General features: G+C 35.7%; 1 protein-coding gene across 1 annotated transcript in view; it reads right to left on the bottom strand.

Annotated features, from left to right (window-relative positions):
* Positions 1-13,072, bottom strand: part of LOC129749780 (protein kinase C-binding protein NELL1-like) — a 148,411-nt gene extending 135,339 nt beyond the window's left edge. Inside the window, exon 1 of the mRNA XM_055744861.1 lies at positions 12,977-13,072. The gene's annotated coding sequence lies outside the window, so the exon portion shown is untranslated. The remainder of the gene's footprint in view (positions 1-12,976) is intronic.
* Positions 13,073-15,427: the final 2,355 nt, after the last annotated feature.

Below are 15,427 nucleotides of genomic sequence, written 5' to 3'. Positions count from 1 at the left end.
TTCATGATTTTTATAATTTTTCCTTAAAAATCATTTTTAACAGTTGGAAATGATGAGTACATCAAGAAAAAAAAATTAAAATAAAATACGATTTTTCACTTTTTTTATACAATAGATAATTGTTGCAAATTTGTTACTTTATGAAACGAAGGGTTAAGCATACGCCATGACTGAAATTTTTGTGAAACTTTTTACATTACTAGTTCTTTTGCATGAAACAAAGTTAGGTATGCCATATAGCCATATTTCATGGTAATATTTTGTTCATATCGTATTTTTATCGTATTAAGTTCTTCTTTTTTCGCTGTAAGATCGTGATTTGAGCGTAGATTTAATGTTTATATGATAAAAAGTAAATAATTTATAAGACTAATCTATTTTTCTTGATATAGGCATTTAACCTGCCTTGATATGGGCATTCAGAACTTGTCTCTTATTCCAATATCTTATCATTTACAACCTTGCCAAAAGCTTCAATTTGTTGAATTTCCGATTTCCAGATGAATAACAAAGAAAACCCATTAAAATTTTTGTTCACAGAAGCTGTACGCATGCAATATATTATAACAAAACTGACAGAAATATTGTTTAAATTTTTAAATTTTTTTGGCTTTATATAACAATCAAATTTCTTCATGCCATGTTTCAAAAGCATACTATTCTCAAACTACACTGATTAGATACGTTGAATATCCAGCCATATCGCCAATCGGCTGTATGCGCATATTACCCCACATGCGCATTTAGGAACACTTCCCCCTAAGCATGAAGAAACTTAGCATTTTGATACATTTACACTGATCGCTAGGATTGCCCTCATTTCTAAACTTTCATGGAATTTTAGCTTCCGGGAGATGAGCGGGTGGGCGCAAGAATTCCAGACAGTTTAAAAACAAGGGCGACCCTAGTGATCAGTGTTAGTTTATAAATGACATCTTCAATTTTTTTTTTGTTAAAGATCTATTGAAAATCACTAAGCTAAAACATTTGATGGATCAAAAAAAAAAAAAATTCAAAAATATGATTGAAATTTTAGAATTCTGTGAAACCTGTGAAAATTTTCAAAATTCTGTGACCTCTGTTACAGATTCTGTGAAGAAAATTTGCCCAAAATTCTGTAAAATTTTAGATTTTTCTTTGATTTTGACAACGCTGGTTATTTACAGTGTTATTTATAAAAAAAAAGCTTTGCGAATCTTGTTCCGTACGTTCAGTTTCTTTAAATAAAATAGAAATTAAGGCAAATCAGTCTTCTTTTTATGTATCTTGAAAGTCATAACTACAGATTAGCGTACGTATATTTAATCTAAATAGAAAAAAGGATTCGAAAATAGTTCGGAATTGAAGCCTGAATGTCTGGTCACAATTCTTAAGTCAACAAAACATTTAAACTTTTATGTTCATATACTAATAACAGGTTCATAAAACTTTTCTTGAAAGATAGTATTACAATTTTTGAAGAGTAAGCTTACTCGATCAACTCACGGATGTCAAATTGTATCCATTTCAATTTGGAATGGCTAAGCCAACCTCTGACAATCTCAACTGGATTCTAATCGGCCCAAATGAGGTATGATATATAAATCTCATCTAAATTATGCTAGAAGCTGTATGTGAATGACATCAGTTCCTTTACCCACCTGAAACATGATGCGTCGACATCCCAAGCTCTTGCCTTCGAAATGTGAAAGGATGTTAAAGTAACATTTACAGTGTGCATCGAGAAAATGATTTTTGTTCTATGAACGAGCTGAAATTTTCAAAAGTGTTTCTAAGTAGGTACAGTGAATAACATTTTTGAGCAATGCTGTACCCCGCTTCTGAGTAGATGACAAGATGAAGTCATTTACTGATGCTGATGTACTGCACGATACACGTCCGGAGCGTAATCGATCATGTGGGTTGGTATCTTTCTTGCCGCTAGATGAGCGCGCTGGGCGAGTGAGATTAAACCTTGCGGAAAAGTGTTAGAATGATTAATCGGCAGCCGTGGGTTGGGATTGCGCTAAACGACTGTGACGAGAAGCTTTTAATTATGGTAAGTTATCAGGTTTTTTTTTGTGGTGATCTGGTGCTCTGTGATTTATGCCTGGCTTTTGATTGGTGCGACCTTTTCCGATGCGGAAAACTTGCCGAAGGAATTTTAACCGGCTCAGGGATGGCAAACCGTCCGTCGTGGAACACAAAAGTACCATTAGTCACCAAAACCTTTATGTTAAAGTGATAATCCGATTGTACGACTACGTCAAGTTCCATGATTTATATGTACGATCTAAAAGCTGCCACCAATATAATGGCTATAACAGCTCCATTGCTTGTTCAATAATTTAATTCTAATGCGAATAAATTGATTTACCATCTCGGAAGTTTCTAGTAGCCGAACCACTAGTCGTTCACTAAGTGTGAAGCCGCAAAATTCCCATCACTTTCCCCACGATCCTTCCACACAGTAAGCAATCGAACAACTAAAACGGACAACCGAGTCGTAAATCTGTCATCCTGTACTCAGTAAACGAACAAAAACTTCTTCGATCGCCCGGTGACAGGTTCAATTTAAATGTTCAAGTTTACCACCCGGGTTGTCATCGGGTTGACTCCTGTCCTGCCTGGGTGCCGCACTCTGTGATACACTAAATTACGAAGGAATCGAATGTTAGAGTCCGTATCTCAGTCGAGCACTTGATAGCAAGCGAGTGGGTGGCAATTTGGTCCTGTCATCCAGTAGTGGCTAGTTATTGACTAGAGAACAAACACTAGACATACACAAAATAGTACACACAGTATGGCACTGCACACATTGTCTTCGCCTTGTGACAGTGCTGCTGGAGTGTGTCAGGTAATAAATATTGCAATTCCAAACCAGCTGACGACAACAGCATGAGCATGACAATTCGTTTTCTGGGAAAAATACCGTGGCAGTTGACACAATTTATTGGGACATTGATAAGCAGCGTGCAGGAATGGGTGGGAAGCCGATCTACATACATATATCCTGACGATTTGAATAACATGTCATGCTGTAAATGGTTTTGGGATTTATTATTTGCTTTGATCCATCAATTTCACGCAGCTCACGGGCAATTTAGTGTGGACTCAAAGCTGGGTGGCCTAGTAAAACCTCTTTCTGGCTGGACAATATAGATTTCTTTGAAAATCGATAACAGCTTCAATAAGGGTATATACGGACGATAGTATTGGCGAAAATTGGCCTCAGCCATAACCTTAAATTTTGATTTTCTGGCGGCCTCACCAGTGATGCTAGGTTCGTTACTAAAATTAGTATATGTTTGTTTCAAACTGATTATAATATTTCTGAGTTGATTAAATTTATTACTATCAACAGCTTAACATTTGAATTAATGACGGAGCGCTCCTGAATGGATGAAGATAAGCCATCTTTTGCTAATGAATTTTCAAGGTGAATTCAAAACATCTGAAGTATATTTTTGTGTACTGCTTGGTAGGTTAAAAAAGAGTTGTTTCTAACTTTTAAACGAATACAAAGTCATTCACTGTTACAAACAAGTAAATTAATGAAAGCCCCGTCTATGTTGACTTTGAAAATAATCGCCTACATGCTCTGATTATTTAAAACATATCAACATAATTCGCTACATCGTTCAAGTGTGCGATACAGTAAGTTGTTATTTCATGTAGATAAATGATGCGTTTTATTTCACATTCGAATAGAAATCGACGGGAAAGTTGCTAATTCTCAGTACTGATGAATATGTTTTTCAATAACAATGCAATTGAAAAAAGGTAATCATTTTCCAAATATCAATGCACTTGGCAGCCCTGAACACCCAAAAAATCAAAACACGAACATCTGAGTATCGCTTTTCGACAGGACGAATTTGTCGATATTAGTATCGGAAAATCGCGTATATCATGCGCCCTTCTCAAAAATCGAGTCTATTCTCCCATGGTTTGAGGTTAGGGCTGAGGCCTCCTGCTAAGGTGGTGTTCGTGTAGAACTGTCAATATATCCTAATAGCGGGGGACTGAGATAAAGGGAGATGATACGTTAAAGATCTCGCAAACTGTGCATCCCATGATTGAAATTGTGATAAATTGTGGCCAATTGTGCGTAAATTTGAGTTTAAATGAGAGAAATCAGTGCTCAGAGAGAGAAAAAAATGTGCAAATTGTTACAAACTATGGCAAACTGTGAAGCGGTAGAGGAATTTTGATTATTACCATTTTAAATGCAAAAATTGTCTCTCTACTGCAACCCTCCGTTCCATGACGTTTCTCTCAAAGGGAAAACAAATACACGAATTCTCTCAATAACTATGCTCTCTTTAACAAAATTTATCGGAGTTTTATCACAGGACAGGTTCGTTTGGCGTTTATATCAAAAAGCATCAAAAACTCTCTTTTTTCATGATTTAACTTCATCTCTTGGTTTTATGTTGACCTTTTATTACAGCATGGAGTGCTATCATAAAACAGACAACCATAGTTGAAGCAAACAGAAAAGAAACTGTGTAAAAAAAAAAACATTTTTAGGATGATGTTTGATCCAAGCTCTGACAAATCTTTGAGCATCGTTTTGAAATGAAATATTTCATGTGTTTCTAAGAGTGTCTCCAAAACAGGGATAACAGTGCGATACATTGCTAAACTTTCATAAAACAATAATGGTTAGACTTATCTCGGGAAATCCGTGTGCAGATTTAACATGGACTGAGTCGTTTTGGTTTCATGTCGAAACACTGAGGTCTTAAAAGTTTCGTTTGATTCAAAACTCCTACATAATTTTTTGCAGAATGTTAGAGAGAGAACTTCGAAAATGATCCTAAATCGACTTAGTCTTATCGCGTTTGATGCGTTAAAATCCATAAAAAAGTACACTCATAAGGGGATTTCTTTTTTTTTTAACAAGAGACCTTAATTTTAAATATCTTGGATTCTACAGCATTTGTACTGTAATTTCCATTAAATGTGGCGTGCAGGATCTTTAAAAGGGAGATCCTTTAATGTTTGCAAATTTTGAAATCGATGCCCGATCAAAAGAGAAAAACACAATAATATAAAGATAAGATCTAATTTAGTAGGGTAACGAACTATTTTTAACCAATTTGGGAAGTGGCAATGCAATTTATTTAAAAAAAAAAGTATAGGGTATATGATCTTGAGCGGAACTTGTCGAAAACTGATCGTGAGCGGAACCATTTACTTTTCCTAAGAGCAAGACAATGATTATTCATGAATCTTATCGAAATGTTAAAAAAACATCTTTCAAATTTTTTTTTCATACAAGCTTTGTAATTTGTACTAAAACTGATAAAATGAAATAATGTTATTAGAAGCTTAAAAAATATACGCATTCCTGCTGCAATTTTTAACCAATCTATGCTGACTTTGAACGTCAATTTATGTAACCCTTGACTGTTATGAACTGATTTTTAATGACTAAAATGATTAAAAAATCCATAAAAAAGCAATATTCGACTTTTTTTTAACAAGTTTTCCATCAAAATATCAATTAATCACGTAGTTTTAAAAGTAAAATACTAACAACTAGCTTCCAAAATAAACCGCTAAGTGCGCTGCCTCATCTTATGCCTCACAGGCAGTTTTTACCCCTGAATGTATGCATCAAATTTGTATTTATTTTATTATATCAGCTTAAGGGACAGAAAAGATGTAAAATTAAGTTACTATAATTTTTGTCACAGCGTTTCAAACCAGGCACACAAAAAATTTGATTCTTTCTTTCAGAGGGAAAACGGGAAGGAGGAGGAAGGCTTTCATACATATTTTTCGGAATAATTCGAGAAATTATGAAGCAAATAAAGGTAGAACCATAATTTCAGAATAACAGTCAATCTTAATTGCTATTACCATTCGAACTTTAAAAAACAGCCTTCATTTGGTTGATTTTGATGTTAAGATTCCAATTGAAAGCAATATAATAATTAAAACAAATTCAAATTGTTTTTAACACAAATTTCAGCAATTCTACAAAAAGTTTAGCAAAGCACATCGGGTCAGCTTTTTTATTAGTATTGAAAACCTATCCGATTTCTTTGTAATTGATGTTAACACTTTGTGGTAATTGAATTCAAGGAAATCGGATCAAGAAATAATTGTTTTTACAATTGAGCTTAATACGTAATGTTTCCATATTTTTTAATATACATAATTTTTATCGTGATTCATAAGAAACTGGAATTTATTATGAACTCTATTCTATGAATGAGTTGTTTAGGTTGCCTAAATCACAGAAAAATCAGTAATTTTACAGAATTTTTATCAGTTTTTATCACAGAATCTGTGTCACGGGACACAGAATTTTGAAATAGGCATTCACAGATTTCATAGCATTTTTGAATTTTGAATGGATTTCAAAAATTAGAATCTTTTAGGCCCATATAAATTTCAGATTTCTTACTATGTTATAATTCAGTATGATCGATTGTGAAAAAGTATGAATCTATTCTTTCAAAATAAGAACCGAATTGAAAATTGAATATCTTTTTTGAAGTAAGAAATTAATTTTAACGGATATTTTGCGAACAACTTTGGAAGGCAAAGTTCTGTTATTTACGTAAAAACATTTATTTTTGAACTCCAAAATCTTTAAAGATGAAATTTAATTGAAACCTTCAATAATAGGAATGACAGCAGTTAAAGATGTTGATGGTACACCATGGTTTCGCTCAAGATCATATTTTAGTTCCACTCAAGATCAGAATTCTTTCTTCAGTAAAACAGCTCAAGAGTAATAAGGATTTACTCTAAAATATTCTACAAATCATCATTAGAAAGCAAAATCCAAGATCTATTCGCTGAACTAAAAAACACACAAATCTTTCGGATATAACCCCTTTCGATACGGCTTGATCTACTGTTCCGAGTTCCGTCGAAATGAGCCATTTGTAAGCCAAACTTTTGACAGATGTTTTTATTATAAGTTTGTCTACTTAGCTTGTTTTCTGACAATGTGACTACGCTTAATTTCCATTGAGAGTCATGGTCGAATGGCAAACATAAAGCTTATTATGTTGTCCTTAATAAAAAATTAGATGCTTTTTGCCAAAATATCGTTAGAACAACTTCATTCTTTCTAAGATAAATCTATGCCAGTATCATATTAAAAACGTCAAGCTCCTTCATCCGGTAGAAACGTAAGCCAACATATCTGGCTAGATATGATCGGCTAAGCTTCCGTCCTTCACTTCTGCGTCCGATTGACGATAGTTTCCGCGGATGATCATTAACTTGTTACGTGTCTTATTTTCGCAATCTTCGGAAGCATACAAAAAAAAATCGAACAATAAGACTCACAAAAAAGCCACCCTTATCAGCCGATTCACATCGTTTGCCCATCGTTGGTCTACTCGATAATTCCCATATTTATCGGAGGTTTATGATAATCCGAAATCGCCATCGGAGAAACCCCCAGCCGAAAAGACTAAAAGTTGCACCTCACCGCGCCGCCGTCGTGACAATATCTGATCGGTCGTCCCCGCACCTGACTTGGTCAGATCTACGTAGAAGTGTTCCCTATGCTGACGGATATATGCTAATGATTGCTCGCTTCGCTGCCAGTATGCTGCCAAAATGATGCACCAGATGCTTCTTCCTCTTTTGTTGGTCGCACCATGCTGATAAACTGGTCCAATGTGTCCGTGTATGTTTCAAGATTGTTGCCAAATCGGAGCTTTCAAATAGCAAGAATGTTTTTTGATGGTCGCCATGTATCACATAAAACAGCTCGTTTGTTGGTGAGTAAAAAACTACTCTCTCCTAGGGGGGTATCGGTAATATTTTGCTGCCCACTTTTCGAAGAATCGATTCCCAGGTAAAGGACTTCTTATACATTCCAGACGTTTGTAAACGATTAGACGAACACGATCCACCTTCAAGCTGCTTCGAAAGCTCTCAAAATGATGTTGGGAAAAAGTTTGATAAAACGATTGAGCATATAAAAAACTTTTTCTAAAAAATCTGACAACAACAAAAGACCACCTGAGTGCCAATTTGCATTTTTTTCCAGACAGCTTCAAAAGAAAAACATTGCCAATTTTCGTTGATATATTGCCACTGCAGTTAGTTTTTATTTCGGTCACATTAGTCAAAACATAACCGAGCCTTTTGATCCAGCCGAAAGCATGGGATGATGCCGTTTTGTTGCTCTCGGCTGTCCAAATTAAAATTGATATATTCACACCCGAAACCCGTCCGCTACGTATGGCTTTTGCTAATTTGCTGCCGTAAATAAAGCAATCACCAGACCAAAGTGATGAAGGTCACCCTAGCAGCTTTTTGCGAGAAGATCGAATTCAGCTCGAATCGCTGCAGCTCAGCTTGAGTCCAAAAGTCAGCAGGCGATTTGACTGTTCCTATTATCCTTTTGACATTCGGCTCATTATTTAGGACGCTATTAATTAGCGCCGAATAAAATTGTGCCATTTCTAAGGTATGATGCACCCACAGATTGAATTTAACGCAAAATACGTAAAGCCATCTTAACGCTACGATTGACTTAAAACTTACTACAAATGTGACGTAATCAGCCGCCCAAGTAACACAGATTAATTTGAGTTATATACTACTTTTAGCATTTTTAGTGCAAACAGCAATATTTCATTACAGCTACTAGAAATGCTTGGAATCTCGTTTAATCCCACATTTCTGAATGTTCTTATACATTTAATCATGCTTATGCTTATGCTTATGCTTTTGCTTATGCTTATACTTATGCTGATGCTTATGATACATACACAGCCAGATCTTGTCAGCATCCCGATGAGTAGTAAAAGTACATTTACTACTCATCTTAAATGGGCCGGGCCCACTGTGCAGTATTGGACGCAAAGACAACTGGAACACAGGGAGGAAGAAACGTGGACAACAGTACCATACGTTTCCATGGCTACTTAAAACTAAGATTCTAACGTTGGAAGCACATATGCTAAATTTTCTGTGCTCCTTGATGATGGCCCGTATGCATTCGTCCTTCTGTGGATGGAAATGATGTTTTTCTGCACATATATCCAAAACTCCAATATTTCCTTCCAAATTTCCATAATTTTCTTTTTGATCTGTATTGTATTAACGTGGTTAGTAATAGTAACTTAGAGTTTTGGATTTCGACGCACTATCATTTCTGGTCTTTGACCTTGGATATAGCGCCTTTGCTCGCTCTTGAAAAGAAATATTAGAAGAACAAAAAAAACATAATTAGTGTTCCCAAATCCCCTTCCCCCAGGAAAACTTGTTTCAAAATAATTCAACGATAAAAACATATTGCGCATTTTACAGCGTCAAATGCGGTTCAAACTATCAATAAAATATTAGAGGGAATCCTGTGGATAACATTCAGTGGGTTAACTTTGAAGTGAATTTTTCAATTGAAACTTACTAGTTATAATAAATCTGTTGAAAATCTATTTTATTCATCTAAATTTATTGGAAGTATTTAATTAACTGAAGATTAAGAAAAACACGTAAAAATCTATCACTAGTACGAAAAAACGAGAATCAGAAAGGCGGAAAATTGGAATTGGCTCACCGAGTTTGCTGCATTCGCTCGTAGTTATCACATATATTCGAATGTGTGCCAAATGTGTTCCGCCGACCCAGGGACATCATCAAGCACACATCGATTCAACTTGCCTTCTTCACTTCCCAACACAAATCTACCCCCTTCCTCGTTTCACCCACACATACACTGAGAAGCCATGGAAAACATTTAAACTTTTCCATGTATCCAGAAACAGTTGAAATTTTCGCCTAACCCTCAAAATTCAGAGCATTTTTGGGCATAAACTCATTCAGGACACATGTTTTTTCACTTTTTCAACGTCTTAAACATTGAACCAATTGAAGTGATCGCAGTAAGCCTCTGTATGCAACTTTATGACGTTCGCTCAATCGTAGCAAAATAACAAATAATGTCCGCTTCCACATCCATTTGAAAATTTGTTTCTCAGATGCCTTCCAAAATACAAAAACATGCACTCAAATGAGTACAGAAATCTTACAAAATTTCATTTTTCTTTCAAGTCTCGCCTTGTGGTTGTAAAAACACTCTTAAACGCACAGTTATATCACTTCTGACACTATGGACTTCGAAAAAACGCGTGCGCTGCATCAAAGTCAACACCTCTAACCTGATCTGAATGTTCTTACTGAAAAAATGTTCGCTAGACAACTTGAACTCTACGCATCGGAAGATTTGGAACAAACACTCAATCACTTCAACTCTCTCTGAAAGTTAGAATTTCGAAAACTCGTAATTTTTTTAAAAGTTATTACAAAATTTCCACGACCGAAAAAAAAGAAAAAAAAAACTAATTTTCGACGATTTTAATCAAGAAAAAAACTTAAAACGATTTTTATTCCTTCATCCGACGTTTCGGCATTTATTGTGCCTTTTTCAAGGAGTCTATTAATATTTGAGTTCGGAGTCTACTTTGTTTCATATCTGGAATTGATTGAAGCTTTAACGAACAAGTTATAAACGCGAAGTGTTATTTCAACACTTTGTGCACTTTCATCATTTTGTGCGAAATTCACTAGAATATTTTCAGTTGATTCGGACCTAACCTTACTTCTGGAACTTGACTCTGTTTTGGTTGCTGATGTGTCATTAAACTCAGCAGTGAAGTCGTCGAAATAAGTGATGCATTCCTTCCGGAATTGATCAATCTACAGTTCTCCTGTGAGAAATGCTGTGTTTGAGGCACTTTAACACCCAAAGCTTTGCCAACTTCCACCGTCGATCTGGAACTTATAGTAAAACTCGAAACTCGTATTGCTGATATCACCTCTGATGTTCAGAAATTAAGTACCGAACTTGATTCCATCCGCATCAACAACAAGAAACAATGCGTTCACCTGAAAACCCAGCTAAATGACAGCAATCGAATCAATAGTGAACGTGTGTCGGAGACCAATCTTCTAATAACATTTGTGATAAACAACGAATCATTGAGAATGGATAAAAACTTGCTGACACTTGCATAACCACTGTGAATAGCCATAGGCTTGTAGTGAATAAGATCCCATTCAACCCTGGGGAAAATTTTAACTCCATTATAATAAGTTTTTCTCATTTTGGGGGTTCCTGATCTCTTCATTAACGTAGTGAATTGTTTTCGTTTACCCGTGAGACCGTCGAATTGGTCAGACCGCTTTTTGAGTCCTACTATCCTTGTTGTTATGGACAATGAAGATAAACGCAAACCAGTACTCAAACATTATTATAAAAAGTTCGAAGAGTTGAAATTATCCGCTCTTAACAACCGAGTACCTCTCAATTACCGCTTTACGTTAAATGAAGTTCTGTCTGCATCTTCTTTCCGTACCCGTAATCTTGCTCTGCGACTCAAACATCAAAAACGTATTTAATCCATCTTTATACGTAACGGTAATGTTTCGGTTAAACTCCTAGGACATAAACGCTACTGCTCGGTAAAAAATGCTGACCATCCAAAAGAACTAGTCGAAACCTCGAAGTCGGAAGAAAGTCCTAATGACTCATCCGTATTTTTCGATGCTGAAAACTCTGACATATACGGAGTTATCCTTACACACTTTAACGAACCGACGACTTCCTCTTCTCTTAAGCATGTCTAACTTTAACTGTCTTTATTTGCAAACTCCTCCTCGATAAAGCACAGTATCATTTCTTTGGGTTATCTGACACCATGCTAAAAACATCTGCACCTCTTGGCCCAATTCGTATCCCTTCCCTTCCTATAGCATTTTACGCTATTCACTTGCTACCAAACACGAGAGACGTTCAAGGACGCACGGAGGATTAGGACTGTCTGTTAAAAAATGCTTAAAAGCTACACTTATCCTAAAATCCACTCATGATCCACTATTCCTCCGAACCAAAGATTCGAATTTCTAGCTGTCCAAACAAAACTAAATTCTTTGAACATCTGCCTGGCTGTCATTTATAATCCATGTGGATCTAATCCGCTTGTTGCCAGCACTACGAACAGGTTTTAACAGATCTGCAAGCATTCAATTTCGATAGAGTCTACTTATAAGGAGATTTCAATATCAATGTATCATCGAACCTACCTTCTATCAATCTACATGCTCTTAACAGTATTCATACTACATTTAATCTCACGGTCTTACCCACATCTTCTACTAGAATAACTGAACACTGCGCCACCACCATCGATCTCATGATCACTGATTCACCTCAGCATGTAACTAAAGCTAAAACTGCAAATGCAAACTCTATTTCTGATCATGAAATTATCTATTTGATATCCAATGTGAGAGTACCTAAATCACATCCACATACGCAGTTAAGCAAGAATTGATACGACTCAACTACACATGGACTTTAAAGGACTCGACCTAACACCTTTTTTCGATACTAATGATATCGATCACAAAGCTTCATTCATTACATCCAAGTTGAAATTTCTTCTAGATACTCATGCTCCTGAAAATACGATAACAGTCCGCGATAAACGTACTCCTTGGATCACGAGCGAGATAGAGCGTACAATTGCGCTCAGGGATTTAGCGTATTCCCTTTACGTCCGTAACCCCAACCGGTTGAAAGGAGGTCCTCAGTGGATTTATTACACTCGTATTCGTGACAGAGCAAGAACCCTTATATCCCAAGCGAAAAAACGTTATGCAGATAGGCGTTTTTCTGTCGATCTACCAGCCAAACTGCTATGGTGTAATCTTCGCAGAAAGGGAATACATAACGATTCCAAAACGAACAATTTAAGCCAAGACATCAATGTTGACGAGCTAAATACCTTTTTCACCTCTGGACATCTACAGTTATTACAATCGTTTAATAATTATTATTCACCCGTGAGGGACGATGATTACTCAAGCAACAGTAACATTGAATTTAACTTCCAAAGTACATCTGTTCATGACATCTCTAAAAATCTGTACGATATTCATTCTAATGCCACTGGATCAGACTGCATCCCCGTTAATTTCCTTAAAATGCTTTGCCCCTTCATATTACCTGTACCATATGGAAGAAAGCCGTTGCAACTCCTATTCCAAAAATAAATAACCCGAATGCTGCCAAAGACTTCACACCAATAAGTGTACTGCCAGCCATGTCTTAACTGCTTGAAAAAGTTTTACTTGCACAAATAACTGAGCATCTGAATGAACACGCTCCTCCTCTTCTTGCTGAGCATCAATCTAGCTATCGTAGACGACAACTGCTCTAGCTAAAGTGTCTCATGATATCCTGAGTAACCTTGACAACGATCATTGCACGGTAATGGTGCTGGTTGACTTTTCCTTGGCTTTCAACTGTGTCCAGGCTTCGGACGGCTCCTGAGGTGTCGCTCAAAGTGCAAGAGCAAAGCTTCACAAAGAGGTGTGGAACCCACACTCTTGTGAGCGGCAAACCGCACACACTCTACTCATGCTGCCCGAAAAATAAATGTTCGACACTCACTTACATGAGTGATGTGTGCTCCGCCAGTGTTGCTCTTAGAGTGTACTCTTAGTGTAAACAGGAAAGTTCAGCGTGTTTTATGAAACCGTCCTTTCCATCGTAACAAAAACAGACGCTCGCAAATGGATTCTTTTAGGCAGCGCTTTGAAAACACAGCTCGTAAGCGCGTCTTCGCAGTAGTTCATATTCAACAAGTTTTATGAAAGTTATGTAATGTTAAATAATCGTTTTCACCTTAACTCAATCACATAAACATACATCTGTGTGACAGTGGATTAATGGGGAAAATTCCATCAACAAAGTTTCAAAACCAAACTTGTATGTACATGTTGATGACTGTTTGATACCAAATTTCTTAGAAATTGCATAAAACGTCTGGCACTGCCTATATAGACCTAGTACAACAAACAAACAACATGACAAATTGGGCCAGATCAGACCACGGGTAACAATCGATTGACGAGCCTGAAGTTTGTAGAGTATTTTGAGACATTTTGTTCGGTAGGACTTTTACTGAAATACCATAACAACAGGGGCTAAGCGTCATGTCTTTCAGTACTTTTTCGGTTGTTGTTTTTACAATCTTTCAAAAAAAAATCTGAATTTGGAACTCTTCTAAGACTGATTAAAAGTATTTTTTTATATAATTCCTGTCAAAATTGTTTAACAAATTACTGCGACTTTTTTTTATTTGGTAAATTCATTAAATAAGCAATTTAAAACTTCAACACAATTCTCTCGAATTAAACACTTTGTTTAAATTACAGACAGTAAAACGTTAGTTATCTTCATTCTCGATTTAAAAAAAAGCTTCATACATATGTACAAGTTGTACAATGTTGTGGTATGTACAATATTTTCTTTTCGTATAAGCTAAATTATCTCAGTTATTTGTGAAACATCTTTGACAAGAATTATATCAAAATGGGTCAGTCCTAATTTAGCAAAAAAATTGAAGTGTGTTAAAACTACAACCGAAAAAGTACGGAAAGTCATGTTGCTTAGCCCCTGTAGTTATGCAATTTTAGTAAAAATTAACAAAAAAATCATCAACGATAAAATTTCTCAAAAAAAAATGATGAAAAAAGAAAACGGAGATCAAGTAATTCAACTTTACCCAACAGTTTCGCCTGAACTACTCTCCAAACTATCATGAGAATCTTGTATTAGGCCTAGGTACAGTTTTAGCCTGCCGCGCATAACATTTAACATGTTTTAAAATTCCCATATAAATTTGGGGAACTCTAGGGGTCCTTCTATTGATTTGCAATCCTTGTACCCTTTCATTATCCTGTCCTATCCAACCCTTTTCCAAGCAAAGTAGAAGTGTGAAGTGTAGACACTAGCCGGCAACCCAAAGGAAGAAGCCAAAGGAAAAGTGTTTTCACGTGCACATCTGTAAAACTTGACAACAGTTTTCAGACTAATCCAACTGCCAAGAAACCCGCAAATAAATAAATAAATAAATAAATTTTCCATAAGGGTAGTCCTTAAATATCTAAAAAAAAAAAAATTCACCTCTAGTTTAATCGACAAATAACACAGAGTTTCAAAAGTCACAAAATGGAAAATTGACCAGCAAGTTAAAAATGATAAAAATGACGAAAATACCATAATAAAAAAAAATGAACGGATTAACATTTTACATCCAGTTTAGAGATGGGAATCGAACTTATGCCATCAGTGGGCTAGCGATTACCATCTTACCACGCAAACCGCTCGGAAATTTAGAAAAATATCTTGAATTATTTATTATTGAAATTTCGTTTAAATACGTTAGAAAAAATCTAATTCACTGAATCTTACAGTTATTCTAAAATAAATCACCTTAAAAAGGAAGATTTTTTTTCTTGGAATGTTTTCTATTTTTTCTCCTATCCCAATTTTATGGTACTTTAACACACTCAGGAGAATAAACGTGCCAAATTCAAGATCGTTGGTGTCATTTTCATGGTTTAAAAATAAGCCAAATCCAAAACAAAGATCTCGTAATGAAAATACTTT

The sequence above is a fragment of the Uranotaenia lowii genome, chromosome 2 (genome assembly GCF_029784155.1).
Source record: "Uranotaenia lowii strain MFRU-FL chromosome 2, ASM2978415v1, whole genome shotgun sequence".
Classification (NCBI taxonomy): Eukaryota; Metazoa; Arthropoda; class Insecta; order Diptera; family Culicidae; genus Uranotaenia; species Uranotaenia lowii.
Note: the sequence above shows the minus strand (reverse complement) of the source record. Positions and strands in the feature narration are given on the sequence as shown.